Source organism: Scyliorhinus torazame, chromosome 5, assembly GCF_047496885.1.
Source record: "Scyliorhinus torazame isolate Kashiwa2021f chromosome 5, sScyTor2.1, whole genome shotgun sequence".
In the NCBI taxonomy this organism is placed as follows: domain Eukaryota; kingdom Metazoa; phylum Chordata; class Chondrichthyes; order Carcharhiniformes; family Scyliorhinidae; genus Scyliorhinus; species Scyliorhinus torazame.
In genome coordinates this window covers 73888491-73914140 of record NC_092711.1, presented here as the reverse complement: position 1 = coordinate 73914140, position 25650 = coordinate 73888491, and the positions used below count along the sequence as shown (strand labels likewise).

Genomic DNA, 25650 nt, shown 5'->3' with positions numbered 1-25650 from the left:
AAAGCAAACACAACAATAACAATACAGAAATTTTTAACAATACACAAGTAACAAAACCCCTTTATCTTTGACCTAAACTAAACTAAACCCCCTCCCCCCTGGGTTGCTGCTGCTGGTCATCTGTCTTCCCTCTAACGTTCCCCTAGGTAGTCGAGAAATGGCTGCCACCGCCTGGTGAACCCTTGAGCCGATCCTCTCAGGGCAAACTTTATCTGCTCCTGTTTAATGAACCCCGCCATATAATTTACCCAGGCCTCCAGTCCGGGGGGTTTCGCCTCCTTCCACATGAGTAGGATCCTGCGCCGGGCTACTAGGGACGCAAAGGCCACAACGTCGGCCTCTTTCGCCTCCTGCACTCCCGGCTCTTCCGCAACTCCAAATAGAGCTAACCCCCAGCCTGGTTTGACCCGGGTCTTCACCACCTTCGAAATCACTCCCTTCCAATACCCTGCCAGTGCCGGGCACGCCCAAAACATATGTGCGTGGTTTGCCGGGCTCCCGCCACACCTCCCACATTTGTCCTACACTCCAAAGAACCTGCTCAATCTTGCTCCCGTTATGTGTGCTCTATGTAGCACCTTAAATTAAATCAGGCTAAGCCTGGCGCACGAGGAAGAGGAATTTACCCTGCTTAGGGCATCAGCCCACATACCCTCCTCTATCTCCTCCCCTAGTTCTTCTTCCCACTTTTCTTTTAGTTCGCCCACCGACTCCTCCCCCTCTTCCCTCATCTCTCGGTAAATCTCTGACACCTTGCCCTCTCCGACCCACACCCCTGAAAGCACCCTGTCCTGTATCCCCTGTGTCGGGAGCAACGGAAATTCCCTCACCTGTTGTCTAGTAAACGCCCTCACCTGCATATATCTCAAGAAATTTCCCCGGGGCAACTTATACTTTTCCTCCAATGCTCCCAAGCTCGCAAAAGTCCCATCTATAAATAAATCTCCCACCCTCCTAATTCCCAACTGGTACCAGCTCTGAAATCCTCCATCCATTCTTCCTGGGGCGAACCTATGGTTGTTCCTGATTGGGGACCCCACCAGGGCTCCCCGCACCCCTCTCTGTCGCCTCCACTGTCCCCACGGGGGCGAATGTTGAAATGTTTGCTCCCCATCCAGTCGGTTTCCTCTGTTCTCTCATCCACCCTGTTCTCCAGTCCCACCCCCTCTTCCTATTGGCCGGGAGTTGCCGTCAATCACTCGAGCATTGTGAGCTGGGGCATGCCCAGTGCGCACGCGCAGCGATGGTCCTGACCAGAGAGACGGGTCTCTGTCCCGGAGAAGCGGAGTCAGCGTCAGGTGGCAGGACCGGGGAGGATCCGCAAACCCTCCACAATCAATGTCATATCCCTGGTTTGTCACCTGGAGCATGCGCAGTTCCTGGCTGCAGATGGTAAGGATCTCGAGCGAGCGGGTTTAAAATGGAGATTTTTACAAAGACCGAAATAACAACTTAAATGGAGCCGGCGGATGGGTTGCGAGTTGTTATAAACACCCGGCCAGAAAACCCTCAGTTTCCGAGGCAAAATCCTCGGGCCTTCCTAAGATTGTCAGGCCCGAGTTAACATCCGCCATCGTGAGAGAGGACAGTGAGCTGCAGGGCGCATGTGTGGCCGCCATCTCTATAAGGGGCAAAGAGGAATAGGACGCATGAGCGGCCACCATCTTTGTAGGGGTCAAACCCGGATGAATGACCTCGGGGACAAAATGAATCAGAGAATGAGTTTGCTTGTGAAATCAATGGGTTTTGTAAAACAGGTCAGGGTTACAATCAACAACAACTTATAAACCATCCCAATACACATCACAGGAAAATTATAAAACAAAGTTTGACAAATCTGTCCTGATGAGTGCATGATGAAAATCTTCCACAGCATGTCTCTTTTTACAACAATACACAAGTGTCTTAACAGTGGAAAGTGAGGTAGACAGAAAGAGAAGTTGGGGAATGTCAGAGCTTGGAGCCAAGGGAACCGAAGGCCCGCTTGTTAATGATGGAGAGATTAAAAGGGGAAAGCACAAGAAGCCAGAATTAGAGCAGTGCAGATATCTCGGAGGGTTGTGGGTCTAGAGGAGATTCCAAAGAAAGGGAGGAATGAGATCCTGGAGAGATTTGTTCCAATTGGTTGTAAGGATACAGAAAGCAATGTAACACGATATTTAGAATTCAGCCCAGGGAGAATGTCTGTGACGGGGATTTACAAATTTGTGGGAACAAGAGAGGAAAAAATGTTCCAGAGAAACTAAAATTATCTGTTCTGAATTTCTATCCTGGACTGACAAGTGATGACCTTTGTAAATTCTATCTGCAGGCGATAAGAAGGGGAGGATTTTCAGACGGGAAACTCAAACCAAACATCACATCAAAATTTGACAGTCACTCGATTCATTAGGATCTGAATATCATCGGCCTTTGAATGTGGAAGGAGAAATGTGCGTCTGTTCTGTTTGTGGGAAAAGATTTCAAACATCAGTGTGACTGGAAAAGCACCGAGACACACCCCGAGTGAGAGTGTTCCAGTGAACTGACTGTGGCAAGAGCTTCAACCAGTTACACAGCCTGAAAACACATCACGCCATTCACAGTGGAGAAACTGTACACGTGTTCTGTGAGAGCGCGAGGCTTAAACTGATCATCCAACATGGAGAGACATGACAACATGGATATCATGGAGAAACCATGGATATGTGGGGATTGTGGGAAGGCATTCACTTGCCCATCTAAGTTGGAAACTCACCAACGCAGTCACACAGGGGAGAGACCCTTCACCTGCCCCGTGTGTTGGAAGGAATTTACTCAATCATCCTGCCTAACATTGCACCAGCGGGTTCACACTTGGGAGAGACCTTACACCTGCTCCGTGTGTAGGAAGGCATTCATTCAGATGTATAACCTAACATTACACAGGCGAGTTCACACTGGGGAGAGGCCATTCACTTGCTCCATGTGTGGGAGGCGATTCATCAATTCATCCAATCTAGTGACACATCAGCGGGTTCACACTGAGGAGAGACCTTTCAGCTGCACTGACTGTGGAAAGAGCTTCAGGCATTCATCCAGCCTTAAAGCTCACCAGCGACTTCACACTGGGGAGAGGCCATTCACCTGCTCAGAGTGTGGGAAGGGATTCACTACCTCATCCCACCTGGTGACACACCAGCGGCTTCACGAGTAACTGCAGGGAGTGGATTCTGCTGTTATTGCTGTTAACCACATCCAGGACTGAGCCACATTAATTCTGAGTTGGGGTTTGTTTCCGCTGATGTTAATCATCCCTGTAACTGGACTCAGGTTTAATATTCTGGATCTACAGCTGTATTCTCGGACCTGCAGTGTTCTATTACGAACCGCTGTCTGTGATCTTTCCCCATAATTCAGGAACTCATTCTATCAGCTTTACAGTACAGAAGGAGGCCATTCGGCCCATTGAGTCTGTGCTGGCTCACTGAAAGAACATTCTGCAGAGTGCCACTCTATTGCCTTGTCCCATAACCTGGCATTCTTTCTTTTCCTCCGCCCTCTCCGGAAGTTTGTTCCAGGCACCAACCACCCCCTGGGTGAAAACTCTTTTCCTCGCATCACTTCTACTCCTTTTAGGATATGATTTATTGTCATGTGTATTGGGTACAGTGGAAACTATTGTTCTGTGTACAGTCCAGACAGATCGTTCCATACATGAAAAAACCTACGACATACAATAAATGGACAATATAAATACATAGACACAATCACCGGGTGAAGCATAAGGAGTGTAGTATTACTCAGTCGAGAAGATGTGTGGAGAGATCAGTTGAATCTAGTCCACCCAATTAATGTAAATCTGAGTCCTCTCGTTATTGATCTTCTCTTCAGAGGGAACAGTTTCTCACTGCTTACCCTGTTTATACCCCTCAGGATCTTGAATACCTCAATCAGGATTCTCTCAGCCATCTTCATTCTGATGTTAATAATCTCTGTAACTTAGCTGGAGTTTAATGTCTTGATGCCTGTTAAATAAATCAGTGTTGTTTCAAACACACAAGAGTGTCAAGTCCTTGTTTTCTCCAGGATAAGAGGTGATTAATTGATGTCCTCTCACCGATTGTTCCATTTCTGGATCTCATTTCCTTTCCAACTATCGATTCTTTCAAAGTACAGCACAGGAACAGGCCCTTCGGCCCTCCGAGCCTGCGCCGATCAGGCTGCCCGTCTAAACTAAAACCGTTTGCGCTCCCAGGGTCCGTATCCCTCTATTCCCATCTTATTCATGTATTCTTCACGATGCCTCTTAATCGTCGCTATCTTTCCTGCTTCCACCACTTCCTCCGGCAGCGAGTTCCAGGCACTCATCAGCCTCTGTGTACAAAACGTGCCTCACACATCTCCTCTCCACTTTTCCCCTTGAACCTTAAACCTAGTTGCCCAGTTATTGACCTTTCCACCCTGGGAAAAAGCTTCTGACTATCCACTCTGTCTATGCCCCTCATCATTTTGTAAACCTCGATCAGGTTGTCTCTCAACGTCCGTCATTCCAGTGAAAACAATCTGAGTTTATCCAAGCTCTCCTCATAGCTAATATCGTCCAGACCAGGCCATGTCCTGGTAAACCAAACCTGTACCCCATCCAAAACATCCACACCCTTCGGGTAGTGTGGCGACCAGAGTTGCACACAATATTCCAAATGTGGCCGAACTAGGATTCTGTACAGCTGCAGCATGACTTGCCAATTTTTATACTCAGTGGTCCGACCAATGAAGGCAAGCATGCTGTATGCCTTCTTGACTAACTTATCCACCTGCGTTGCCACTTTCAGTGATCTGTGGACCTGGATACACAGATCTCTCTGCCTGTCAATACTCCTCAGCATTTTACTGTATAATTCCCACCTGTATTCAACCTTCCAAAATGCCTTACTTCGCATTTTTTCACTCCATCTGCCATTTCTCCATCCAAGTCTCCAACCGATCTATATTGTACTGTATCCTCTGACAATCCTCTTCACTATCCGCAACTCCATTAATCTTAGTGTCGTCTGCAAATTTTCAAACCAGACCTATATTTTCCTTCAATTCGTTTATATATACCATGAGCAGCAAAGGTCTCATCACTGATCCCTGCTAAACATCACTGGTCACATCCTTCCATTCGGAAAAGCACCCATGACTGAGCCAGTTCTGTATCCATCTTGCCAGCTCATGCCTGATCCCATGTGACTTCACCTTTTGTACCAGTCTGCCAAGAGGGAACTTGTCAAAGGCTTTGCTGAAGTCTCTATAGATAACATCCACTGCCCTTCCTTCCTTCAATCATCTCCGTCACTTCCTCAAAAAACTCGATCAAGTTAATGAGACACAGCCTCCCCCTTGATAAAACCATGCAGCCTACCGTTAATAAGTCCATTTGTTTCCAAATGTAAGTAAATCCTGTCCCTAAGAATCTTCTCCAATAAGTTCCCTCCACTGACATAAGGCTCACCAGCCTATAATTTCTTGGATTATCCTTGCTAGCCTTCTTAAACAATGGAACAACATTGACTATTCTCCAGTTGTCTGGGACCTCACCTGTACCCAATGAGGATACAAATATTTCTGTCCAGGCCCCAGCAATTTTCTCCCTTGCCTTCCTCAGTATTCTGGGGTAGATCTCATCAGAACTTGGGAACTTATCTACCTTAATGCTTTTTAAGATGCCAACACCTCCTTTTTGATATTGACATGACCCAGACTATCTAGACAGTCTCCCCAAGGCTCATCATCCACCAAGGCCTTCCCTTTGGTGAATCCTGATGCAAAGTACTCATCAGCACCTTGGTTATTTCCTCTGGCTCCAAGTATAGATTCCCTCCTCTGTCCTTGAGTGGGACAACCCTTTCCCTCTTGCTCTTAATATACGTATAAAATGCTTTGGGATTCTCTTTAATCCTGTTTTCGAAGAAAGTTTCATGACCCCTTTCAGCCTCCTTGCTCAAGTTCCTTCCTACTTTCTTTATATTCTTCAAGGGCTTCATCTGTTCTCACCTTTCCAGGCCTTATGAATGCTTCCTTTTTCTTTTTGACTAGGCTCGCAATATCCTTCGTAATCCAATGTTGCCGAAACATGCCATACTTATCCTTCATCCTCACAGGAACATGCCGGTCCTGAATTCTAATCAACTGATGTTTGGAAGAGTCCCACATGTCAGATATTTATTATTATGTATATGTTCCTATTTCTTATGGTCTTATATTCCCGCACTCCATCTGAATCTACGAAAATAATGGATACAAGAAACAGAAGGATTTTCATCTACGTATGTGTTGATTTACCCTCAAACAGCCACTCCCAATCTAAATTCTTCAGTTCCTGTCTCATATTGTAGTAATTAGCCTTTTCCCAATTTAGCACCTTCACCCGAGGACTACTCTTACCCTTATACATGAGTACCTTCAGTTCTCATACATTTGGTGACTCTCATTGACAAATCGCAGCTTCCCAATCCTTTCAGAATATCTCTCCTAACGTTTAGATCCAGGGAGACTTTCAGAATGATAAACAGAAAATGCTGGAGGTAAGAATCCATACTTTTCCAAGTGTCAGTTGATTTTGTCATGAACATTTTTCTTCATCTTTTCCCCACCACTGATGTTAAGCAAATTGGCTGTAATTGTGTTTTTGAACAGGGATGTAACATTTATAATCTGTCAGTCCTCCAGCAGCACTACTACATCAGGAGGTTTGGAAGATTGTGGCCAGAATCTTCACAAGCTCCATCTGAAGAACACAGTGTCTCACTGTGCAGCAGTCCCTCAATGTCACACTGGAGTGTCAGCCCAGATACTGTGCTCAGGTTGATGAAGATTTCCTGTTGTTACTGATGTGGATTATTCACAAACAATGGACTCTGATGATGTCACAAAGACTATTACATAATACATAGAAGATAGGAGCAGGAAGAGGCCTTGGGGCCCTTCGAGCCTTCTCCGCCATTCATCACAATCATGGCTGATTCAGCTCAAGAGCCTAATCCTGCTTTCTCCCCATAGCCTTTGATCCCATTCTCCCCAAGTGCTATACCCAGCCGTCTCTTGAATATATTCAAAGTTTTAGCATCAACTACTTCCTGTGGTAACATTTCCACAGACTCACCACTCTTTGTGTGAAGTAGTGTCTCCTTATCTCTGTCCAAAATGGTTTACCCTGAATCCTCAGGCTGTGACCCCTGGTTCTAGACATACCTATTATTGGTGACATCGTCCCTGATTCTGCCCGGTCTAGTCCTGTTAGAATTTTATAAGTCTCTATGAGATCCCCCCTCATTCTTCTGAACTCCAGCGAGAACAATCCCAACCTCGTCAATCTCTCCTCATATGACAGTCCAGCCATTCCTGGAATCAGTCTGGTAAACCTTCATTGCACTCCCTTGAGAGCAAGAACATCCTTCTACTGCACACAATACTCCCAAGTGTGGCCTCACCAAGGCACTGTACAGCAGAGCCAGGGTGGTGAAAACAGTTTTGTTCAAGTTGGCAGCAAGTCCATTATAGATCTAAAAATAGAATTCATGGGAATAAAAGCGCGGCAGCACATGAACATCAGGAATTGCTTGACAAATAGTTTAGGGGAGATGTTGGTGCAGTGGTAATGTCACTGGACGAGTGATCCAGAAGCTCAGACTGAGGAAATGGCTTCAAATCCCACTCCAGCAGACAATAGAATTTAAATTAAAGTGATAAAATCAGGAATTGAAAGGTAGTCTTGACATTTTTTTCCAAAAATGCATCTGGTACACTCAGTACTTTATGGAAGGAAATCTGCCATCCTTGCCTGGTCTGGCCTCCATGTGACGCCAGATGCGAAGCGTCTCCAGATGAGAAGCAATGTGGCTGACTCTAAACTGCCCTTTGATGTCGCTGAACAAGACACTCAGTTCAAGTACAATTAGGGATGGGCAACAAATGCTGGTCTTGTTAGCGATGCCTACATCCCATGAAATAATTAAAAAATATATTAACAATGTCTATGGTATCTGCTGGGTATGGTGTAACACATATCCTCGGCCATTCGGACAATAATGAAAATGGTCTCAGATGACAGAATCAAAACAACATTATATTCTTTCTCCTTGAAACCTATCTTAGAATTCTCTTCATCAACTGGACCATCAATGTGAGGGGAATTTGCATCTTAAATTATTCCAAGAACGAAGAAGAGACTGATTACCCAGGGATGTTGTTCTGTAATTTACACTATCTCCCACCAGGGCTCTTCACCCAGGCTGGCAAGAGACTGCTCAATGGTAATGTTTTGTCATTGCTGCTGTTCCAGATGTTGTTCAATATATAGTCAAGATTCAGAGAAAGGAGTGGAAATGGGTCATCAAAACTGCTCACAGTCCCTGGAGGATAATGTTTACTTGAATTTCTCAAACATATTTGTTTGCATTGGCCACATGATAGGACAGGAATTGTCTCTGTGTGTGCCTGTGTGGTCATGTCTATTTGTGTGCCTGTATGTGTGTAAGAAAGGGAGAGAGGAAGTGTGTTTGGACCTCTGTGTTTGGGTATCTGTGTGTTGCTTCTCAGCAGCTGTAACACCAACATTCCTCTCCAAGCAGACAATGTTGGTTCTCTGAGTCCCATTGAGTGATTTCAATGGAACCTTTCAGAGATTCTCTATCCAGGGTGAAACCTCAGGCTGCCTGTGTGCTGTGTAAAACCTGAAATCAAATTTAGCTACACAAGATGATAAAAGGTATGGATAAAGTAGATGTGGAGTGAATGTTTCCTCTTGTGGGGCATTCGAGAACAAGAGGTCATAGCCTTAGGATAAGAGGTAGCAAACTTAAAACTGAGTTAAGGAGAAACTATTTCTCCCAAAGGGCTGAATCTGTGGAATTCACTGTCCCAGACTGCGGTGCATGCTGGGACAGTGAGTAAATTTAAAGAGGAGTTAGACAGATTTTTAATAGGTAATGAGTTGAAGGGTTATGGAGAATGGGAAGGACGGTGGAGTTACGGCCAGGATAAGATCAGCCATTATCGAATGGCGGAGCAGACTCGACCGGCCAAATGGCCTAATTCTGCTCCTATATCTTATGAACTTATCGACACAACCAGACCCCACTTCCCTTGGAACATCATGAAGTGTCTGCTGCTTTCCAGATCACTGTCGAAGCCAGGTATTTCTAATGCACCTAATATAGGTAAAAGATAGCTGTTTAAGCGTAAATATTAAGCCCCAGTCAACATTTTCAAAACATAAGTTTTCAACTTTGAATCAGTGTAATATACACAAATATGCAGATACGCAACAAATAGAAGTAATGTTACACACTGAAGATGGACGGCTTGCCGTCAAATCAAATGTGTTTGAGTCTAACCCAAACCAATTAGGATTATATTGGGGTGTGATTAGATGACTTAAGACAGATATGAAAGAATATAACTGCAGAAGTTTCGGCCCGCCTCATTGAGTTTTAGTTGGGATTGGGTTTAGTTGTAGATTAGGGTAGGAATTTGTGGGTAGTTTGTTAGTTTCAATGGTTTGAAGCTGAAGATTAGCGCTCTCTCTCTTTTTCATATTTTATTTTCAGACTTTGACTTTTAAAAGTCATTGTCGAGCTGTTTCCCAAAGCAAGAAGATAATGTCTGTGATTCTTTGAAAGCTTCAAATTGTCTACAAATTGCCTTTTAAATGATTTTCAAATTGTAGTCAATAGAAGACAAACAAAACAATTCCTATTGGCACCTGAGAAGTTTTAACTTAAATTTCTACTGAGTTCCAGTAATCGCAAAGTGCTGCTGGTAACTGAATGGTAGAAATCCTTCCCTCAATTTATATTAGATTTCCTTTGCAATAAACAACAATATTCCATTGAGCTTCCTAATTACTTGCTGTACCTGCAGACTAACTTGGGATCGGGCATCCCGATCCCTCTCTACCTCAAGAGTTCTGCAATCTCTCTCCATTTAAATAAGATTGTTTTATTTAATACTTCCTGACAAAGTGGACAATTCACATTGACCAAAGTTAGGCTCCATCTGTCAGTTTTTGCCCACTCACTTAACCTATTTGTAGTCCTTTGCAGACTTCTTAAATCCACTTCACAAATTACTTTCTTACCCGTCTTTGAGGCATCAGAAAATTTAGTTGCCATACATTCAATCCCGTCATCCAACACATTCATACAGATTGTAAATGGTTCCGAGCCCAGCACTGATCCTGGTGACATTCCACTTGTCACATCTTACCCAACCAGAAATGACCCATTTATACCTACTGGCTGCTTCCTGCTCGCTAACCAATCCTCTATCCATGCCGATATGTTGCCCCCAAACCATGAGCTCTTATTTTGTGTAATAACCTTTGATGGGGCACAATGGGAAATACCTTCTGGAAATCCAGATAAAGCACATCTACAGGTTCCCCTTTATTGACATCCTTTGTTACTTCCTCAGAGAACCTTGATAAATTAGTCAGTCACAATTGACTTCCTGAACTCCATTTTCAAACACTGTCAAAAGAAAAATCAAATCTCCTCAACCCCTCTGGCTCCTTTACCAATTACCTTAGAGGGACTCACTTTCTGTTAAAGAGCCTGTCAACCTCTCACCCACTTTCCTGAAAGTGAACAAATTTAATCAAGAAAAGTCCAACAAATTCAAATATTTTCCTGTCAAAAGTTTATTGATGAAACAACATGGTTAAAAAAAGTACAGAAACTACTTGAGGGTCATAGACAACCAGAGTAACACGATGTTCACAATGTTCTGGTCCCAAATGGTTTCACCTCGGCTCCTCTGTACCCTGTCCCCGTGACTCCTCGCCTTGGACACAAGGGCACTGAACCCTGGGGGTCGCACCACCATCAGCCCCGGTCACTCCCCCCCCCCCCCCCCCCCGGGAAACCTGATTGGTTGGAAGTGCAGTTCCCAGTCAGTCATCCAGCACCTTCCTGTCTCTATTCGCGACGCCCATGGCAGTTTCCCAACTGGGGCACAGCCCTGTTATTCTCAGCTAAATTCCACCCTCAGCTCCATCGCCTGGCTGTCACTGACACGAGCAATAGACACAGAAAGGTGCCTGAGGCTCAAATAGGAAGACAAAACTTGTGGATTTGGACCCCCATAAAGGTCACCAACATCTTATAAAAAATCAAATTCCCAGTCAACGAATTAAAAGGATCACACGACGGGACTTCAAGTTTTATGACTTTTAATACAACAAACAAACAAACTAGAAGCTACTTTAACTCTGAAACCTACACAGTAAACTACAAAATAGAATTATTCCCTTTTACATAACTTAAAATGACATTCCAAGATTATAGTCACTCTGTCCTGGAAGTTGAAACTTAATTGTTTCAGAACCAGTCCAGAATGATTCATTCCCGAGGATTTACTTCAGTTCTTCGACCAAGACACAGAAACAAAGGGAGAATAGAAGCGAACTAGCAAAATACATGAAAATGGACTGTAAAAGCTTCTGTGGCTACGTAATAAGGAAATGTTTGGCTCAGACAAAGGTTTGTCCGTTCCAGATAGAGTCAGGAGAATTTAGAATGAGGAATAGAGATCTCTACAGCCACCTCGTTCAACACTCTGGGATGTAGATCATCAGCTTTTGGGGTTTTATTAACTTTCAAGCCCATTAATTTCTCCAGTACGACTTCTTCACCAATACTAATCTCTGCCAGTCCCTTGGTTCTCTGGTGTTTTGGGGACAATTTCTGTATCTTCCTCTGTGAAGTCAGACACACATTGTTTAGTTTCTCTGCCATTTCCTTACTCCCCATTCTAAACTCTCCTGTCTCTGCCTGGAATGGACCCACATTGGTCTTTGCGAATCTTTTCCTTTTCACATTCCTGGAGAAGCTTTTCCAGTCGTTTTTTATGTTTCTCGCCAGTTTGCTCTCATCAGTTTCTTGGTCCCCCTTGGCTGAATTTTAATGGATCTAATGGAATCTTTAACTTTTCTTGTTAGCCACGGTTCCATCACTTTTCCTGTTGGATTTTTGTTCCTTAAAGGAATCTATATTTGTTGTATATATGTGAAATAAAAGTCACAAAATCCCAGAGGACCGTAGGCTGCTCTCCCCTTTGACAGAGAGAGAGCTGACTGGAGGTGATTTAACCGGAGGGTCAGCACACCTCAGGCGAGGGGCCTGGTTGCGAAGGCGAGGCCTTCATGAATAAACTCAGCCAGTACGGAAGTTGAATCCTCACTGTTGGCCTTGCTCTGCATCACAAGCCAGCCGTGCAGCCAACTGAGCTAACCGACCCCCTGATAAATATGTAATAATTCCTTAAATATTAGGCATTCCCTGTACCAATCAGTTTCCCAGTCCACCTCTGACAACTTGCCCCTCATACCGTGTTGTTTTCTTCTGTGAGGAACACCCAGATTATTTAAACAAAAGAACCATGTAACCACCAGGGCTCATCTCCATGGTAGTGTGGCATGCTTTGGGGGGTTCCAAACAGAAATGGCAACTAAATATCTTCAAACTTCCAAACACCCTTTCACTCTGTGATCCTTGTGCAATTTGAAGCCAGGTATTAGAAACAAGGGTCAAAGAGCATCTGCCCACTGGAGGCAAAGTGGTGAGACCGGCCAGTCCAGCAGAAAAAAACCCTCCGACCATCCCCACTGACCACCTGTCAGAATGAACAAAATGCAGTCCTGGGTGTAGAGCAGAAACAACAACAGCAGAATCCAACCCCTGTAATCGATTGTGAAATTGTTGGTGTCACAGCAGGTCCGATGAAACAGACAATCCTGTCTCACGTTGAGAGGTGGACCGTCTCTCCCCAGTGTGAACTCGCTGGTGTGTCCGCAGGGTGGATAATTGAGTAAATCCTTTCCCACACTGAGAGCAGGTGAACGGCCTCTCCCCAGTGTGAACTCACTGGTGTCTGCGCAGGGTCGATACTTCAGCAAATCCCTTCCCACACTGAGAACAGGAGAATGGTCTCTCCCCAGTGTGAACTCGCTGGTGTCTCTGCAGGTGAGGTAATTGAGTAAATCCTTTCCCACACTGAGAGCATGTGGATGGCCTCTCCCCAGCGTGACTGCGTCGATGAATCTCCAGCTGAGATGGGACTGAGTATCCCTTCCCACAGTCCCCACATTTCCACGGTTTCTCCATGTTTTGGGTCTCCTCCCGTCTCTCCAGGTTGGACAATCAGTTGAAGCCTTGTCCACAACACAGGTATGGTCCCTCCCCGCTCTGAATATGGTGATGTTTTTGAGGCTGTGTTACTGGTTAAAGCTCTTTCCACAGTCAGTTCACTGGAACACTCTCACTCGGGTGTGTGTTGTGTGGGTCTCGGTGCTTTTCCAGTCACACTGATGGTTGAAATGTTTAGCTGACGGTTTGGGTAAAGATTTCTCCTTCTAGATTGAAAGCCCAATGATATTCAGGTTCCAAGAAAGAAATGACCGTCAGATCGAGACGTGACGTTTGAGATTTCTGTCTGTAATTCCTCCTCGTCTAAAATCCTGTAAAAACAATTTACAAAATTCATCACTGTCAGTACAGGATAGAAACTCAGAACAGACAATTCTAGTTCCTATGGAACGTTATATTTCCTCTCTTATTCCCCGAAAGCTGTAAATCTCCATCCCACACAATCTCCCTCCATTCTCACTCTGCTGTATCTAATATTCACCCTCCCTATTCTCCTGAAGGTGCTGATTCAGGCTGATTGACAGATCCAAGCTCACAGCTTCCTGTCCAGGAGATTACAACAAATATGAGCTGCAGGCGGCCCATCGAACCTGAACCATCCAATGGGAACATTGGCCGATCAACCTCAGCATCGTTTTCCCACATTATCCCTCATATCCCTCGACATCTTCAACATCTGGAAACCTATCAGTCTGTGTCTTGAAAATACTTGACGACTGAAGCTCCAGAATCCTCGGGGATAGAGAATTCCAAATCTTCACCACATCGTCGAGTAAAGAAATCCCTCCTCATCTTGGCTTTCTCTTCATTTTCCTGCCAGTTCCCCATAACCCTTGGGGGGGGGGGGGGGGGGGGGAGGAAGAGAGAATGTGATACGGGTGCGGGAGTAGCTGGTTTTCCACAGGTTCTGGTGCCACTCACCTATAATCTGTTGATTATCCTAATAGCCCACCACTCGTCTACCTAATCCTTGAATTAATATTTGTTATCATGTCTCTAGAAGACTTCAGGGTTCGGTCTGGTAGGATTATGCAGGAAAAAGGCAAGAAATCATTGATAAAACAGCGCAGGTGGATTCAGCGGGAATGGAGCCGCTTTTTCAACATGGCGGCCTGACCCTCAGGAGGTGTCTCGACTCCGCGCTCTCCGGGGCTCTGGGAGGCGGCGAAAATAATAACTGCCGACATTATCCATGTTATTGACCAGAGGCGGAGTGTGCTGACTCAATTTCTGTGAGCTCATGAGGCCCAGCTGCAAAACGCCATGGAGAGGTTCAATGATCCAGAGGAGAGAATCCTGAACATTCAGCAAGATGCCTCCTCGATGGAGGCAAGAATTCAATCCTTTGAAAACCAGCCGAGTGGCTGGCGGAGGTCCTGGAGAACTTGGAGAACTGAGGGTCGGAGAAAGAACATTCGAGTCGTCAGCCTGTCAGAAGGTGTGGAGGGTAAGGCTCCCGTTAGGTTCTTCGGGGACCGACTGCCACGTTTTCTCAGCTGGATGTGAAGCCTGAGTGTTTCAAATTAGAAAGGGTGCATCGTATCCTGTCTCTGAGGCCGAGGCATAGTTTTCATCCCAGGCCTGTAATCATTCACTTCCACAACTTGAAAGATCGCCAGAAGGTCCTGGAGACGGTTACGGTGAGGTGGTGTCTGGCTCCAGGAGGGAGTGAGGATTCAGGACTTTTCGGCAGCAACACAAACGAAGTGTCGAGGCTTTGATGATGTTCAAAGGCACCTCAAGGCTGTGGGGAGTGAATTCCGTCAGGCTTTATCCTGCAACCCGAAAAATGGAATCCAACAACTCCGTCAAGTCTTTCAATAATCCAACTATTGCCTTGGCCTTCATTAAATCCATGAAGGGCAAGGATCTGGAGGGATGGTTTGCAGCTCGGACTAACTCAGGTTCTAATCCGGACTCGTTCCCCATGATGGTGTTGTCTGAATTTCAGAATCAGAGAAATACACATAGGGACAGGAGTAGGCCATTCAGCCCCTCGAGTCTGTCCTGCCATTTAGTGAGATCATGGCTGATCTGTGACCTAACTCCATATCCCTGAATATCTTTGCTCAACAAAACTCTACTTCAGATTTAAACTTATGTTGGATGATCAGCCATGATCGTGATGAATGGTGGAGCAGGCTCGAAGGGCCAAAAGGCCTCCTCCTGCTCCTAACTTCTATAAATCTATGTTAACAACTGATCCAGCTTCACCTGCTGTTTGTGGGAGAGAGTTCCAAACCTCTCCCACCCTGTATGTGAAGAAGTTCTTCCTAACATCTCTCCTGAATGGTCTAGCCCTGATTTTTAGACAATGATCCCTAGTTTTAGAATCTCCAACCAGTGAAAATAGTTTATCTTCATCAACCCTGTCTTTCCCTGTTAATATCTTGAGATATTTAACCTTCTAAATTATTGTGAAAACTGGCCTAATTTGTGTTGTCTCTCCTGGTAATTTAATCCCTGTAATCCAGGTATTGTGGGGTATTGTTTGATTGAACCTGTGTTGTATTCCCTCCAAGCGTAAAATATCCTTCCAAAGGTGTGGTGCCCAGAACTGTTTACAGCCCCCAAGTGGGGTCTTCCCAGGGTTTTGTATAACTGCAGCATAACTTGTCCAATCTCCAATCCTCTAGATATAAATGCCAGCATTTCATTAGCCTTTTTTATTAATTTCTGCACTTGTTTGTGGCATTTTAAGGATCTGAAGAGGTAGAATTCCATACAGACTTCAGAAGATACAAAATGGATGCCGCCTGATATAAAATGGACTCTGTTTAAAGACATTAAATGTGCTGACTTACGCACAAGACATTTGCACAACAAACTGACCTTTGAGTTATAAGCTATTATCACACTTCTCCGTTGTTCAACTGCTCACACACAAAGAGTTCCAACCACAAACCACGATGAAGGCAGATGTTCAGCAAAAAGGCAACTGCCCGTACTTGATGTTGCAACCGCAGTGTCTGTCATAGTATCTGCAAAGTAAATTAGCAGAAGTTGGCCTCGATTTCTTGCTGTTTCTTATTGCAAAATGACTAACGCTTCTGCCTAACGAAATGATCAAGTGTCAACTTTGTTTACTCATGTGTATAAAGGCTAAGTCCCAAACACAATCGAGGAGAAGTCGGCGACTCCCTGTCTGAGGGTATAGGGCTTCTCCCAGAGCTCTGTCATTTAATAAAGCATTTCTCTCACTGAATAGTCTACAGTCTAGTTTCTGGGGGTTATTTTTCCCACAACAAATCTATGCATCTGAACCCCCCCCCCAGTCTCTTCGACATCCACTGTACCGAAACTCTTTCCATTTAGAAAGTACTCTGTTCCATACGTTTTTGGTCCAAAATGTATAACCTCACACTTGCTTACATTGAATTCCATTTGCCACAAATTTGCCCATTCACCGAGTCTGTCAATACCTTCTTGCAATTTTATGCCATCATCTAGTCTGTCTGCGATGCCACCGAACTTTGTATCATCAGCAACAGTGATGAGGCCCTTCGGCCCATTGAGTCTGCACCAACACATGAAAAACACCTGACCTACCTACCTAATGGTATGCCGGCATTTGCCCACAGCCTTGAATGTTTTGATGTGCCAGGTGTTCATCCAGGTACTTTAAAAAAAATATGAGGAAACCCGCTTCTATCACCCTCCCAGGCAGTGCGTTCCAAACCATCACCACCCTCTGGGTAAAAAGGCTTTTAACTCAGAACCCCCCGAAACCTTCTGCCCTTCACCATGAACTCATCTCCCCTTCTGACTGACCTTCAACTGAGGGGAACAGCTGGTCCCTATCCACCCTGTCCAAGCCCCTAATAATCTTGAACAGCCCTAATAATCTTGTACACCTCCATCAGATTTCCCTCCCCCCACCCCCAATCTTCTCAGCTCCAATGGAAACAACCCAAGCCGAAAGGATAATCCAGAAAATTACAAGCCAGTGAGCCTTACGCCAGTGGTAGGGAAATTATTGGACAGAATTCTTTGAGACAGGATTTGCTCCCATTTGGAAGCAAGTGGATGTATTAGCGAGAGGCAGCATGGTTTGTGAAGGGGAGGTCGTGTGTCACTAACTTGATCGGGTTTTTCGAGGAAGTGACGAAGATGATTGATGAAGATCGGGCAGTGGATGTTGTCTACATGGACTTCAGTGAGGCCTTTGACAAGGTCCATCATGGCAGACTGGGAGAGAAGGTGAAGTTGTACAGGATCAGAGGTGAGCTGGGAAGATGGATACAGGACTGGCTCGGTCATAGAAGACAGAGGGTAGCAATGGAAGGGTGCTTTTCTGAATGGATGGTTGTGATTTGTGGTGTTCTGCAGTGATCAGTGCTGGGGCCTTTGCTGTTTATAGCATATATAAATTATTTGGAGCAAAATGGAACCGGTCTGATTAGTAAGTTTGCGGATCACACAATTGTTGGTGGAATTGCTGATAGTGATGAGGACTGTCAGAGGATACTGCAGGACATAGATCGGTTGGAGACTTGAATGGAGAGATGGCAGATTAAGTTTAAACCAGACAATGGGAGGTAATGCATTTTGGAAGGTCTAATACAGGTGGAAATATACAACAAATGGCAGAACCCTTTTGAGTATTGACAGGCAGAGAGATCTGGGTGTACAGGTCCACAGGTCATTGAAAGTGACAACGCAGGTGGAGAAGGTAGTCAAGAAGCCATACGGCATGCTTGCCTTCATTGGCCGGGGCATTGAGTATAAAAATTGGCAAGTCATGTAGCAGCTGCATAGAACCTTAATTAGGCCACAGTTGGAATATAATGTTCAATTCTGGTCGCCACACATACTTCCAGAAGAATGTGGAGGCTTTGGAGAGGGTACAGAAGAGGTTTACCAGGATGTTGCCTATTATGGAGGGCATTAACCATGAGGAGGGGTTGGATAAACTCGGTTTGTTCTCACTGGAACAACAAGAGGTTGAGGGGCGACCTGATAGATGTATACAAAATTATGAGGGGCATAGACAGAGTGGATAGTCAGAAGCTTTTTCCAAGGGGTGGAAGAGTCAATTACTAGGAAGCAGAGGTTTAAGTTGCGAGGGGCAACGCTTAGAGATGTGCAAGGGAAGCTTTTTGACACAGAGGGTATTGGGTGCCTGGAACTTGCTGCCGGAGGTGGTGGGGGAAGTAGGTACAATAGTGACGTTTAAGGGGCATCTTGATAAATACATGAATAGGATGGGAATAAAGTAATATGGACCGCCGGAAGAGTAGAAGGTTTTAAGTTAGATGGGCAGCATGGCCAGCACAGGCTTGGGAAGGCCGAAGGGCCTGTTCCTGTGCTGTACATTTATTTGTTCTTTGTTTGTTCTATCCAACCTCTCTTCATAACTCAAATGTTCCATCCCAGGCAACATCCTGGTGAATCTCCTCTGCACCACCAGTTCAATCATATCCTTCCTCTAATGTGGTGACCAGAACTGCTCACAGTAATGTCCCATATGTCATTTTCACCACCCTATTAACCTGCCCTTCCGCGTTCACAGATCTTTGGACAAACACATCAAGGTCCCTTTGTTCCTCAGAACATCCCAGTGTCACGCTGTTCATTGAATACTTCCTTGTCACATTACCCTTCCAAAATGTGTCACCTCACACTTTTTAGGGTTAAATTTCATTTACCACTTATTCGCCCATTTGACCAACCCATCAACATCTTCCTGTAACCCAAGACACTCAACCTCACTGTTAACCACCCGGCTAATCTTTGTGTCATCCACAAAGCACTGATCCTACCCCTCACATAGTCATCCATGTTGTTTGTATCAATGCTGAATAATAGGGGACCCAGCACAGATCCCTGTGGTATGCCACTGGTCACTGGCTTCCAGTCACTAAAGCAGTCGTCACCCTCTGTCTCCTACATCTAAGTCAATTTTGAATCCACCTGCTCAATTTCAAGTCTCTCATGTGGGATCTTGTCAAAGGCTTTGCTGAAATCCATGTATACTACATCAACTGCACTGCCCCCATCTGCACACCTGGTCACATGCTCAGAAAATTCAATCAAATTTGTTAGGCATGACCTCCCTCTGACAAAGTCATGCTGACTATTCCTGATCAAACCTCTCCAAGTGGAGATAGAGTCCATCAGAATTTTCTCCAATAGTTTCCCTAGCAGTGACGTGAGACTCACTGGTCTGCAGTTCCCTGGCTTATCTCTACAACCTTTCTTAAACAGTGGGACCACATTAGCTGTTCTCGAGTCCCCTGGCAATTCCCCTCGTGGCCAGAGAGGAATTAAAACTTTGGGTCAGAACCGCTGCATTCTCTCTCTCGCCTTCCACAGCATCCTGGGAAACAATTCATCCAGATCTAGTAATCTAATAATCTTATGGGTGGCACGGTAGCACAGTGGTTAGCACTGCTGCTTCACAGCAGCAAGGACCTGGGTTTGATTCCCAGCTTAGGCCACTGTCTGTGCGGAGTCTGCACGTTCTCCCCGTGTCTGTGAGGGTTTCCTCCGGGTGCGACGGTTTCCTCCCACAAGTCCCGAAAGACGAGCTTGTTACGTGAATTGGATATTCTGAATTCTCCCTGTGTATCCGATCAGGCGCCGGAGTGTGGCGACTACGGGATTTTCACAATAACTGGCAGTGTTTATGTAAGCCTACTTGTGACAATAATAAAGATTATGAATGGGCTGAAGGGTCTCTTTCCGTGATGTAAAACTCTCTGACTCTAAAGATAGAGGTGGTAGAGGGAGGGAGGGAATGAGAAGGACTTTACAGAGAAAGTGCCAAAGCCACAACATTCACCAGCTCTGAGGACACACCTTAGCTCCCTTTCCAATCTGAAAGCAGCCTGAGCTGGATTTACATTCCCCTTAATTGATCATTGCTGGGTGATAATCCTGTACTTCCTCACCTCACACCACTGTGACAGCACCTTCACTACACAGACTGCAGCAACTGACCAAACATCAGCTTCCCAGTTATTCCTGAAGGCACCGCCTTCCCAACCTGGCCCCTTGCCTGAGGTGCGGGGATCCTCAGGTCACATCACCGCCGGTCAGCTCTCTCCCGGGACCAGGCCCTGGTTCACAGCCGCCATCTTGGGGAAACAGAGCGCATGCGCAGGCGTCTTGGTGATGCGACAGCTAGTGGGCGGAGCCTGAAGGTTTCTGATCCCAGCCGGGTCCTAGTGCCGGTCAAACATCTGCATTGCAACTGGTTTTTAAAAAGTTTCACCCACGCCTGGGCTGAAGCTGATGTTTGTGGCCTGGAGGCGTCTCTGGATTACGTAGACATTCAGTGTGAGAGGCTGCAGCCTCTGTATAGCTACCTGAAGAGGGCGAGACAGCGTTTGATTACATTTAGTGGTCCTTTCCAGTCTATTATCAGGATGTTTGTGTGATATTTTCTTGCCCTCAGTGTGATTTTTCTTTATTTAAAATACATTTCAGCAGCAGGCTTACTGGTTATTTTTAAAAGAAAGGTTATTTATTATCACACTATTTCCCTGGATGTTTGAACATCTCAGTCTCTCGTCTCTTTCACACTCACTGACACATACACAGAAATTAGGTACAGATCAAGTTGAAGCTGGAATGATGAAAATGGAATGTAGACTAATCTTTATATCGCTGCAGGCCTGTTGTCGTCTTGTTCAGCTGATCATTTAGTTGGAGTGAAGGGTTTTTAGAAACAAATAATTCTCATGAGGCTCTGAAGCTTCTTGTAGATGAATAGCCAGGAGGTTGGTTCTCAGGTGGACTTGGAAGCTGGAATAAGTACAGTACTGTGGCTGCACTGGAAAACATTCAGCTCTGCTGTTTCAGCTGGTTCCTGGTGCTTCAGATACTTCTCACACACACATTTGTTCAGAGTTTATTGTACTGCATCCCTGACAATTAACTGCAGGGTTAAAACTCGAAGACCCAGAACACCCCGATACAATAGCAGTTTACGATGCTCACTCACGCTTATCTCTGTCCCAATTCGAGCTCATTCTCCAGTGTTCAATACGGCACTTGGAGACCAACACTCCAGAGATTTCATATTCCTCAAATGCTGGTTCATCCTGACACAAAGAGACATTTAAACTTCACATGTGGCTGCAACGTTTCCTTATTCAGATCCGTGTTTAACTAAATATTGGTCACAGAATCGAATATTACCCACAGTTTAATGTCCAATTCTTTTCAACAGTTTCATCATATTTCCCATACCTGAGAGAGGATCAGAAACGTATAACAACTAATCATCTGCATAAAGGGGCACTCTATGTTCCTCCCCCTCTCCCCTCTCAATCCTTTCCTTTTCACTGACGATCTAAGCGCAATGGCCAACCGTTCAATCGCTCGCGCAAACAATAGTGGAGACAGCAGGCATCCCTGTCTCGTACCTGTGTAGTCAGAAATATCCTGAGCTCACAGCATTGGTCCGGACACTAGCCATAGGAATTATACAGCAGTTTCACCCAGGAAATAAAAGTACGACCAAACCCAAATCACCCAGACCTCGAAGAAGTAGCTGCCCTCCACACGGTCAACGGCCTTCTCCACATCCATGGAGATGGTTACCTCCGGCACCTGCTCCATAGGGGGCGACATGACCACATTCAAAAGCCTCCTGATGTTGGACGATAACTGTGGCCCCTGACAAACCCTGTTTGGTCCTCAGAGATCACTTCTGGTGTGCACTCCTCCAAACATTTTGCCAGAATCTTAGCTGGTGTTTTCACATCAGTATTTTACACTGAAATAAGTCGATAAGACCCACACTCAAGGGGATCTTTGTCCTTTTCCAGGGATGAGAGAAATCAGGCCCAACTTCTGTGTGGCCGGCAGCACCCCCCTCAGCAGAGAGTCATTGAACATTCCCAGTAAGTACGGCACCAACGAGGCCGCAAACTGTTTGTAAAATTGCACCGGAAAACCATCTGGCCCCAGGACTTTCCCGATTGCTAGGAACGAATACAGTCAATAACTTCCTCCAACCCCATTGCTCATCACTCTCTCTACCACTGGGAAGTCCAATCCATCTAAACATTGTCCCGTCTCCGAGCCATCCTCCAGTGGTTCAAACTTGTATAGCCCTCAATGAATAACCTCAAAAGCTCCATTAATCTTATCCGGGGCAGTAACCAGCTCTCCCCCCCCTCATCTTTAACCTGAGCTGTTCCCTGTGTGGCTGCCTGCCGTCTCAATTGGTGAGCCAATAATCAACTGGCTTTATCCCCGTACTCATAAAATGCTCCTCGCAAACTGTAAAGCTGGCTCACCGCATTCCCCGTCGATTCAAACTCAAACATCATTTGTACATCTTTCTCTCTGCCAACAACTCTGCCGTAGGGGCCGTGGATTACTGCCGATCCACCTCCAACATTAAATCTACCAACCTCTGCCTTTCAGCCCTGCCAGCCTTATCCATGAGGGAGATTTTATTTTAATATTTTGAAGCGAGTTGTTCTGATCTGCCTGAAAGCAGATTCAATGGTATCTTTCCAAACATAAATACTTGAAAGGGAATAATTTGCAGGGCTGTGGGGAAGAGCAGAGCAGTTAGATGAATTAGTCTTTTCAAAGAGAAAGCAGGAGGAATGATGGGCCAAACAGACTCCTCCTTCAGCGTGTGCATCTGAGCCTCCTGCCTTCATGCAGGTTAAAAGGGACAGATTTCATTGCAGCCTCTTCCCTGTATATGTATTGTAAGAGAAGTGTTTCTCGTTCGCTCTGAGTGACTGATGTAACCGGTTGGAGGCCCATTTCCCACTCAGTCCTCCAGCACCTTCCTGTCTCTCTATTAGTGCGATGCCCATGGCAGTTTCCCAACTGGGGTGTAGGCCCTGTTATTCTCCTCCAAATGCAGCCCTCAGCTCCGTCGCCTGGTTGTCATTGACACGAGCAATAGAGACAAAAAGGTGCGCGAGTCTCAGTCGAAAACTGTGGCTCTAAACCAACGCTCTCACATTTGTTGAAGTTAAATCCATGTTATCTAGACTGGGGTCTTTATTATTAGATTTAGGCAAAAGTTGGGGGGTTTTAAAGGGTAACTTTCCCTTTCTAACTTTGTATTGTCTATTGAGTCAACCATGGCTCAGTGGGTAGCCCTCTCACCCTGAATCAGAAGGTTGTGGGATTAAATCCCAGTCCAGGGGCCCCGAGGACAAAAATGACATCCAATATTCCTCGTGCCAGCACTGAGGGAATGCTGCACTGTCGGAGGTTCCTTCTTGCAAATAAGATGTTCAACTGAAACCCTGTCTGCCCCTCTCAGGTCCTGTAAAAGTTCCCATGTCCACTATTGTGAAGAGGAGTTGGGGGGGGGGGGGGGGGGGGTGATCCCCGGTGTCCTGGCAAATATTTATCCCTCAATCAACATCACTAAAATCAGATCATCTGCTCATTATCACATTGCTATTTGTGGGATCTTGCTGTGTATAAATTTGCTGCTGTTTTTCCTACATCACACCAGTTACTACCCTTCAAAAGTACTGTCACACGGGAGGGTTTAAACTAGTATGGCAGGGGGGTGGGCACGGGAGCAATAGGTCAGAAGGTGAGAGCATTGAGGGAGAACTAGGGAATAGGGACAGTGTGGCTCTGAGGCAGACGGGGAGAAGTTGCTGAACACAGCGGGTCTGGTGGCCTGAAGTGCATATGTTTTAATGCAAGGAGCATTACGGGTAAGGCAGATGAACTTAGAGCTTGGATTAGTACTTGGAACTATGATGTTGTTGCCATTACAGAGACCTGGTTGAGGGAAGGGCAGGATTGGCAGCTAAACGTTCCAGGATTTAGATGTTTCAGGCGGGATAGAGGGGGATGTAAAAGGGGAGGCGGAGTTGCGCTACTTGTTCGGGAGAATATCACAGCTATACTGCGAGAGGACACCTCAGAGGGCAGTGAGGCTATATGGGTAGAGATCAGGAATAAGAAGGGTGCAGTCACAATGTTGGGGGTATACTACAGGCCTCCCAACAGCCAGCGGGAGATAGAGGAGCAGATAGGTAGACAGATTTTGGAAAAGAGTAAAAACAACAGGGTTGTGGTGATGGGAGACTTCAACTTCCCCAATATTGACTGGGACTCACTTAGTGCCAGGGGCTTAGACGGGGCGGAGTTTGTAAGGAGCATCCAGGAGGGCTTCTTAAAACAATATGTAAACAGTCCAACAAGGGAAGCGGCGGTACTGGACCTGGTATTGGGGAATGAGCCCGGCCAGGTGGTAGATGTTTCAGTAGGGGAGCATTTTGGTAACAGTGACAACAATTCAGTAAGTTTTAAAGTACTGGTGGACAAGGATAAGAGGGGTCCGAGGATGAATGTGCTAAATTGGGGGAAGGCTAATTATAACAATATTAGGCGAGAACTGAAGAACATAGATTGGGGGCGGATGTTTGAGGGCAAATCAACATCTGACATGTGGGAGGCTTTCAAGTGTCAGTTGAAAGGAATACAGGACAGGCATGTTCCTGTGAGGAAGAAAGATAAATACGGCAATTTTCGGGAACCTTGGATGACGAGTGATATTGTAGGCCTCGTCAAAAAGAAAAAGGAGGCATTTGTCAGGGCTAAAAGGCTGGGAACAGACAAAGCCTGTGTGGCATATAAGGAAAGTAGGAAGGAACTTAAGCAAGGAGTCAGGAGGGCTAGAAGGGGTCACGAAAAGTCATTGGCAAATAGGGTTAAGGAAAATCCCAAGGCTTTTTACACGTACATAAAAAGCAAGAGGGTAGCCAGGGAAAGGGTTGGCCCACTGAAGGATAGGCAAGGGAATCTATGTGCGGAGCCAGAGGAAATGGGCGAGGTACTAAATGAATACTTTGCATCAGTATTCACCAAAGAGAAGGAATTGGTAGATGTTGAGTCTGGAGAAGGGGGTGTAGATAGGCTGGGTCACATTGTGATCCAAAAAGACGAGGTGTTGGGTGTCTTAAAAAATATTAAGGTAGATAAGTCCCCAGGGCCTGATGGGATCTACCCCAGAATACTGAAGGAGGCTGGAGAGGAAATTGCTGTGGCCTTGACAGAAATCTTTGGATCCTCGCTGTCTTCAGGGGATGTCCCGGAGGACTGGAGAATAGCCAATGTTGTTCCTCTGTTTAAGAAGGGTAGCAAGGATAATCCCGGGAACTACAGGCCGGTGAGCCTTACTTCAGTGGTAGGGAAATTACTGGAGAGAATTCTTCGAGACAGGATCTACTCCCATTTGGAAGCAAATGGACGTATTAGTGAGAGGCAGCACGGTTTTGTGAAGGGGAGGTCGTGTCTCACTAACTTGATAAGAGTTTTTCGAGGAGGTCACTAAGATGATTGATGCAGGTAGGGCAGTAGATGTTGTCTATATGGACTTCAGTAAGGCCTTTGACAAGGTCCCTCATGGTAGACTAGTACAAAAGGTGAAGTCACACGGGATCAGGGGTGAACTGGCAAGGTGGATACAGAACTGGCTAGGCCATAGAAGGCAGAGGGTAGCAATGGAGGGATGCTTTTCTAATTGGAGGGCTGTGACCAGTGGTGTTCCACAGGG

The 25650-nt window shown here is 45.7% G+C and overlaps 2 long non-coding RNA genes across 3 annotated transcripts; one reads left to right on the top strand and one right to left on the bottom strand.

Moving 5' to 3' along the window:
- The first annotated feature begins 1236 nt into the window (after positions 1-1236).
- On the top strand, positions 1237-4021 carry LOC140418457 (uncharacterized). Its single transcript, XR_011945057.1, has 2 exons — positions 1237-1392; positions 2312-4021. It is a non-coding gene; the product is annotated as an uncharacterized lncRNA (long non-coding RNA).
- A 6826-nt stretch (positions 4022-10847) lies between these two features.
- Positions 10848-21198, bottom strand: LOC140418456 (uncharacterized). Of its 2 annotated transcripts, none has more exons than XR_011945056.1 (3): positions 21097-21198; positions 15981-16129; positions 10848-13459 (listed from the first exon to the last, which is right to left on the bottom strand). It is a non-coding gene; the product is annotated as an uncharacterized lncRNA (long non-coding RNA). The 2 variants fall into 2 exon arrangements; XR_011945055.1 differs by lacking the exon at positions 21097-21198 and adding an exon at positions 20042-20287.
- Between the last annotated feature and the right edge of the window lie 4452 nt (positions 21199-25650).